The sequence below is a fragment of the Arachis ipaensis genome, chromosome B03 (genome assembly GCF_000816755.2).
Source record: "Arachis ipaensis cultivar K30076 chromosome B03, Araip1.1, whole genome shotgun sequence".
In the NCBI taxonomy this organism is placed as follows: domain Eukaryota; kingdom Viridiplantae; phylum Streptophyta; class Magnoliopsida; order Fabales; family Fabaceae; genus Arachis; species Arachis ipaensis.
Genome location: NC_029787.2, coordinates 109,202,195 through 109,209,839, shown reverse-complemented (window position 1 = coordinate 109,209,839; position 7,645 = coordinate 109,202,195). Strand labels below are relative to the sequence as shown.

The 7,645-nt window shown below is 34.2% G+C and overlaps 2 long non-coding RNA genes across 5 annotated transcripts; both read right to left on the bottom strand.

The window, feature by feature from the left end:
* On the bottom strand, positions 1,514 to 1,945 carry LOC107633524. The gene is made up of 2 exons (XR_002359671.1): positions 1,790 to 1,945; positions 1,514 to 1,704 (listed from the first exon to the last, which is right to left on the bottom strand). It is a non-coding gene; the product is annotated as an uncharacterized LOC107633524 (long non-coding RNA).
* Positions 3,602 to 5,079, bottom strand: LOC107630866. Of its 4 annotated transcripts, none has more exons than XR_002359669.1 (4): positions 4,694 to 5,079; positions 4,507 to 4,576; positions 3,840 to 3,890; positions 3,602 to 3,683 (listed from the first exon to the last, which is right to left on the bottom strand). It is a non-coding gene; the product is annotated as an uncharacterized LOC107630866 (long non-coding RNA). The 4 variants fall into 4 exon arrangements; XR_001618418.2 differs by having other exon boundaries at positions 3,840 to 3,929; positions 4,511 to 4,576; XR_002359668.1 differs by having other exon boundaries at positions 4,511 to 4,576.

The window sequence follows — 7,645 nt, the reverse complement described above, 5'->3', positions numbered from 1 at the left end:
GTCTTATAATTTTCAATTAGAATATTAATGATTAAATTTAGTAAATATATATAATAAAATATAAATATAATAAAATAAAATATTTTTAATTAAATTTTTTAGACTCTAATTTTTTAAATAAATATAAATATAATAAAATATTATTTTTATTTTATTTTTAAATTTACTAAAATACTCCTAATATCAAATATCTTTAATTAAAATTATTATTGATTCTAAATTTTTTTAAATTTACTAAAATATCCCTAATAACAAATATCTTTAGTTAAATTATTTTTTACTCTAATTTTTTTTAAATTTACTAAAATACCCTAAAATAAAATATCTTTAATTAAAATTATTATTGATTCTAAATTTTTTTAAATTTACTAAAATATCCCTAATAACAAATATCTTTAGTTAAATTATTTTTTACTCTAATTTTTTTTAAATTTACTAAAATACCCTAAAATAAAATATCTTTAATTAAAATTATTATTGACTCTAAATTTTTTTAAATTTACTAAAATACTCCTAATATCAAATATCTTTAATTAAAATTATTATTGATTCTAAATTTTTTTAAATTTACTAAAATATTCCTAATAACAAATATCTTTAGTTAAATTTATTATTGACTCTAAATTTTTTAAATTTACTTAAATACCCCTAATATTAAATATGTTTAATTAAAATTAATACAAAATACGTATCTAAATTTTCAAAAATTCCATAATTCATAATTCGTCTCATAATCCATAATTGAACTTATATAAAACAAAGCTCAACGATTCTAACTACATATGTATTAAAAAGCTTTACTATTATCCAAATTAAAGTTACAAAGAAGTCTCAAAAGTTAAAATTTACTAGCAGACGCACAACTCTTGTACAAGAACGCAACCACATCAATAAAATGAAATCAATGTTACAATAGACAACCTTATACATAGAAAAATGAACACAATTATCGTATATGATGTCTTCTCCTCCATTATTGGTTCCACATTTCTTGTGCAAGTTGATCCCTCCATCTACCCCAAGCATTGCTCGTCTCAATATGGTGGATTGTCCCCCCATCTACTCCAAGCATATTTTGATCTACTATCTCATCAATAGGATCCACAACCATCACTCTTCTAATGTGATTATGCAAAAGGCAACATGCAGTTATAATTCTTCCTTGAGTTTTAATAGGATAAAATGACCTTCCTCTTAAAATTCCCCATCTTGCTTTCAATACTCCAAATGCCCTTTCAATGATATTTCTAGCTTGTGAGTGTTTCATATTAAAAAGTTCTTGGGATGTACTAGGTTGATTATGTGGATTAAACTCACTCAAATGATATTTTTGTCCTCTATAAGGTGCCAAAAATCCTTCACAATTTATGTATCCAGCATCACATAAGTAATAATGACCTAGTGTGACACACACAATTGAACAAAATTAATGAAAGCTCAAATGGTTACTTTGATAACATATTAAAGTCTCAATAAAATACCTTGGGGAACACTAAACCCATTTCGAAATAGTGCATCTCGCAATACCCTAGAATCCGCAGCTGAACCCTCCCAACCCGCCAGTACGTAGATAAATTGCATATCGGGAGCAACCACTCCAAGCACATTGGTTGTTATGTCACCTTTTCTGTTTCGATATCTAGGCTTATCAGCCTCAAGGACATTGACTTTGATATGAGTACCATCTAAGGCTCCTAGGCAATCCTAAAATTCAAAACAAAGATCAATTAACTCAATTCTAAAGAACACTAACCATATGAGATTTAATAACATTAGCAAAATAAATTACCTTAAACCATTTTCATCGTTCATCCTTTTTATCCTGGCTAAATGGTTGAGGATTCTTCAGTAAGAGATTATGACATCTCAAAATAGCAAGCAATACATCATTAAACCGCCTACTAATTGTTTTTTCAGATCTCACAAATTGTCTCTTTATTACTCTAATTTTGATGTCATGTGCTATAATATGTAAAAATATGGCAACCATTTCTTCCACACCCATATTCCTACTTGGTTCTAACCTTCCAACCCTTTTAAGCATGTTACACAATGTATGAAAGGCACATCTATCCATTCTTGTATTTTCTATACATGCTAGATCACTAAAATAAATAATTCTATCAACACTAACATCTCTTATTACTTGCCTACTATAACTATCATTCCATTTTCTTTTCTTTTTTTTCAATTGCAATATAATCAAAACATAGTAAATCATCAACAACTTAACCATAAGGTCATTCATTAATTCGAAATGTAAAATCAAGTAGGCAATAACTTTTATCTTCTATTTGGGATCCATTCTGCAAAAAAAAATCAAGCAGGGCCAGTTTAGGAATATAAATAACTTTTCTTTTCTTTTCTTTCTGGTAGCAATGTCAATGTAGTGGGAAACAACCAGAAAAGTGCAGTGGGAAACAACCAGAAAAGACAAGGTTAGGCATATATATATATATATATATATATAATATAAGAATATGATATATATAAATATTTTTTATTTCAAAGTTTAATTTTGTCCAAATGGATGGTGCACATACACAAGCTACATAAGAAAACCATGCTCAATTTATGTGAGTAATGAAGAAGTACCAGCAACTCTTGTAGTAAAATACAAAAAGATAAATATCTTACTTATTACATTGATACAAAAAAGAGAACCCGGTCTTAACTTTCTCTGGCCTTAAAAAAAAATTTGCCATCTAATGAGAGCAGAGAGATTATAACTGCATTCATTACAGATAACTGGGTTCACAATATGTTCTTCAAGCTTCTTGTATTGTTCGTTGTATTATTCTTAGCTAACTTTTGGCACAACGATATGGATAAATGCATTCAAACCATATCATAGGATATAATGGTCCAGATTTACATCCTTTTTTATTTTATTTTTCAGTAGAGCATGACAACAAAATGCTGCCGACTAAGTATATAGATACAAGATTTGCTGATAATTCAGATAAAGGCTATATGATTCTACTTTGATTAGGTAGGATCATTGTATTTTTATAGTAGTGCAATAGATGTTAACATAACTCTATCTTATATATATAAAGGAAAAAAGGTATATTAATTATTAAAAAAGATTGTATGCTGACTGCTCCAGTGAATCAAAATTAAGGTCTTAATCTGTTTTCAGACAGAGACAAGATCAATATGATACTGAGTAGTATTGTTATGAAGGGATGGGCAATAAGGACATTGTACAAATATGAAGAGGGAAATGCAATGGCAACACTCATGTTGGAATATGTCACACCCCACAGGAAACATATGATTAGTAAAATCAAGTTAGAGTTTTCTTAGTAAAAAGAAGAGAGGCACTGGGTACATGGGAATAGGTCTAAAACAGTATCTGCAACCCTCTTTCTCACCAAAAGTTATTACTTACTAAAATAAAAAACACAGGATACACGAGACAAAGCACTAACTTAGTAAGTGCAAACTCTCTATTCACCAAAAGTTACTACTTACTACTACCTGATAATTATATTTCTTCTTTTAGCTATGCTGCAACTTGGACAAATAACAAATATTATGTAAGATTCAAAGAAAGAAACATTAACAAATTCAAATCCACTAGTTTCTCACTTGTATATCTTTAGCTTCCTTGGCTTTCTCACTGGTGTGCTCAATGAGGTTTGGATGTCTAGGAGTAGATGATAGTATATGTAGCAGATCTGTTCAGCAAAAGAGAGGAAATAAATTGAACCTATCAATGAACTAGTAGCAAATTCAAACAGCAAGGGTAGATTTTGATTTTCAACTTTTCACCAGTTAATACATAGTTTAAAAGATGAAAAGTAACAGTTAAGAAGTCAAGCAAGTAAACATACGCTTGCCTAAGCTCTGGATTTTTCCGCAGCATACTCTTGATAAGTACTCGACTTGAAGAAGAAATATACATTGTCATTGTAAGTGAAATTCTATATCATCATTTAATTTTAATGAAAGGTAATATCCAATAAATTGAATGCTGCAGACATGCTTTATACAAATTAGAGAACTTCAATTCTAATCCAAAATAGCTTGAAGTTTGATTGTAGGATATCAGCAAAAGAGAATCAAAAGCATCATAGTTAAATAGAACACAAGTAAAAGAATGCAAAAGCATAATAGTTAAATTGAGTTGATTAAATTCAAGTTCAGCTAACAAAATTGTAATGAAACAAATTTATCTTTTTTTAGCTTTCAGTGACATAATTGCAAATATCTGGCAGAGTAAAAGAATTGCAAGCAATTTTGGTTCTTGAAAAACAATAAAAAACAACAAACACATGACTAGGTTATGTGCTCCAAAACTCAATCACCAATTCACCATCTAACCTTCATTTTCTCCCCTTAAATTTCAAACACCACAAACCCAAAAGCACTCACTGTGGAAAACAACTTTTCAACTTGTGACCTTATGCAAACTTAACAATGATGTTAACTACCTCAGATCAGTGCCATCATCAAATCATCAGAAATTTAGTGTCAAAAACATCGTAATCATCAACTTACATACCTTATTCGGAGGGTAGCCCCTGTTTTCAGCATCAATAGCAACCAATTTGCTCTTATTTAGTATCCCCTGCAACCAACAGAAGAAAGTGAGAGAGGGCAAGAGAGAGAGAGATCGAAAGAGAGAGAGAGAGAGAGAGAGAGAGAGAGATCGAAAGTGAAAGAGAGACAGAGGGAGAGAGAGAACCGTATGTGAAGCACTGGAGAAACGGTGGCAAAGCTTCCTCGTCGACGGCGAACTCGACGCCAAGCAAGAGAGTGACGGAGGAGAGAGACCAAACGCGAGCACGCGACGCGGAGGATCCGGCTAGAGGCACGGTAGCGACGACGGAAAGCATACAGTGGCGGTGAACCGACGTGAGCTGCGATGATGGAACACGAACGCAAACGAAGGATTGAAGTGAATTTCCTTCTAGAATAAGGTGAGGGGTGGTCGTGCAAACTCAAATCGGCGGCAAGACGGTGCTGACACCGGTGGAGCCTCCATGAATTTGGGGAAGAAGCTCGGCTAGGTTTTAGTTTCGATGGGATTGGGGTTCTGCTAGGGTTTGGGTTTCTGATCAAATGAGGAGTAAAAATCTGAAAGTAGTGTTGGAGTGAAATTGACAAGGGTATTTTGGTCTTTTCACTTTATTATACACATTCCATTCCCATTGGAATGAAAGATAACCAGGGGGGAGATGGGAATGAAATGGGTTGGATTTTAATTCCTGGGAATATACTTGTATTCCCTCCAACCACACACACCCTATAGGGACTTCTCCATACCAGCTTGTGTATGGTAAGGCCTGCCATCTGCCCGTGGAACTGGAACATAAGGCCTACTGGGCAACTAGATTCCTAAACTTTGATGCCAAATTAGTTGGAGAAAAAAGATTGCTCCAGCTGAATGAGCTAGAGGAATTCAGACTCACTGCTTTCGAAAATGCCAAGCTTTATAAAGAGAAATCAAAAAGGTGGCATGACAGAAAGTTGTCATCTAGAGTCTTTGAACCAGGACAAAAGGTTCTGTTATTTAACTCTAGGCTCAGGCTATTTCCCGAAAAACTGAAATCTCGGTGGAGGGGACCATATGTGATTACAAGTGTATCACCATATGGCTATGTGGAGCTTCAAGACATTGATTCTAATAAGAAGTTCATTGTTAATGGACAGAGAATCAAGCACTATCTTGAAGGCAATATTGAGCAAGAGTGCTCAAGGCTGAGGCTAGATTAAAAGCTCAGCAAGGTTATATAAGTTCTATATTAATAATCTTCAAGATAAAGAATCAATTGTATAAGTTCACAGAGTTACAGAAGGATTCAGAGCACAAAACAGGAAAAAGAAGCTCACTGGCAAGAAAACGCCAGTAAAGATAGCCATCTGGGCGTTAAACGCCAGAAAGAAGCAGCTTCTGGGCGTTTAACGCCAGATTTACAGCATCCTGGGCGTTCAGAAAAACGCCCAGTAACAAAGGAGTTTTTGGCGTTTAACGCCAGCTGAAAGCAACAGCTATGCATTAAACGCCCAGACCAAGCACCAAGTGGGTGTTAAACGCCCAAAACATGCAGCAGTTGGGCGTTTAACGCCAGGATTGTGGGGAGTAGGCAATTACGTTTTCAATTCAAATTTTTTTCCAATTTTTATGTTTCAATTCATGATTTCTTGCACAAACATGTTACAAATCCTAATTTTTCAAATCCTTTTTCAAAAGATATCAAATGTATCTTAATTCATAAACCCTTTTATTTATCCTCTTCAAATTTTTTTTCAAATCCTTTTCAAAACAAACCTATCTCTTTTCCTTCTAAAATCTTTTCAACTCATCAATATCTTTTTCAAATCTTCACAACATCTTTTTCTAAATTCAGATTTACCTTTTTCAAATATCTTTCATATCTTTTCAATTTTAAATTACATCTTTTCATATCATACTTATCTTTTCCAAATCACTTTTTCTATCATATCTTTTTCGAAAGCCACCCCCCCTTTCCCTTTAAATCCTAGTTCGGCTCCCCCCTCTCTCACACAATTCGGACTTAGCTCTCCTCATCTCCCTCTTCTTTCCTTTCTTTTGCTTGAGGACAAACAAACCTCTAAGTTTGGTGTGTTTATCCGTGATCACTAAGCCAATACCCACTAAGATCATGGCTCCTAAGGGAAAACAAACCGACTCAGGAGGCAAGAAAGAGAATATTCCAAAATTACTTTGGAATCAAGGGAAGTTCATAACCAAAGAACATTCAGACTATTTTTACAAAATAATGAGTCTAAGGTCAGTGATCCCGGAAGTTAAATTTGATCTGAAAGAAGACGAATATTCGGAGATCCAAGAGCAAATTCGAAACAGGAGCTGGGAAGTCCTAGCTAATCCTGAAACAAAGGTGGGAAGAAACATGGTTCAGGAATTCTATGCTAATCTATGGCAGACGGATAGGCAGAGGATAGCTGGAACCGCATTCTATGACTATAGAACTTTGGTCAGAGGGAAGATTGTTCACACCCACCCTGACAAAATAAGGAAGATCTTCAAGCTGCTTCAACTGCAAGATGACCCCCAGACTCCTTTAATAGGAGAATGATGAGATCAAACCTGGGCTTGGATAAAATCCTAGAGGACATATGCCTCCCTGGAGCCAAATGGACAACCAACACAAAGGGTGTCCCGAACCAACTCAAGAGAGGAGATCTCAAACCAGTCGCCAGAGGCTGGCTGGACTTCATTGGGTGCTCTATACTGCCCACTAGCAACCGCTCTGAAGTCACCATCAGAAGAGTAGTGATGATTCATTGCATTATGCTGGAAAAAGAAGTGGAAGTTCATCAGCTGATTGCTTGTGAGCTTTACAAAATTGCAAACAAGAACTCCAAAGATGCCAAATTGGCCTATCCAAGCTTAGTCTCTCTATTATGTAAGGATGCTGGGATAAAAATGGGAGTAGATAAGTATATCTCAGTTGAGCAACCAATCACCAAAAAGTATATGGAAGGACAACAAGTGCAGGACGACCCCATCAAGAGAAAAGCACAGGAGTTCCTCCCGGAAATTCCTCAAATTGAATACTGGGAGCGCCTAGAAGCATCTGTCACCAAGTTGCAAGAAGCTGTGGATCAACTGAAGAAAGAACAGCAAAATCAAAACAGCATGCTCTGCAAA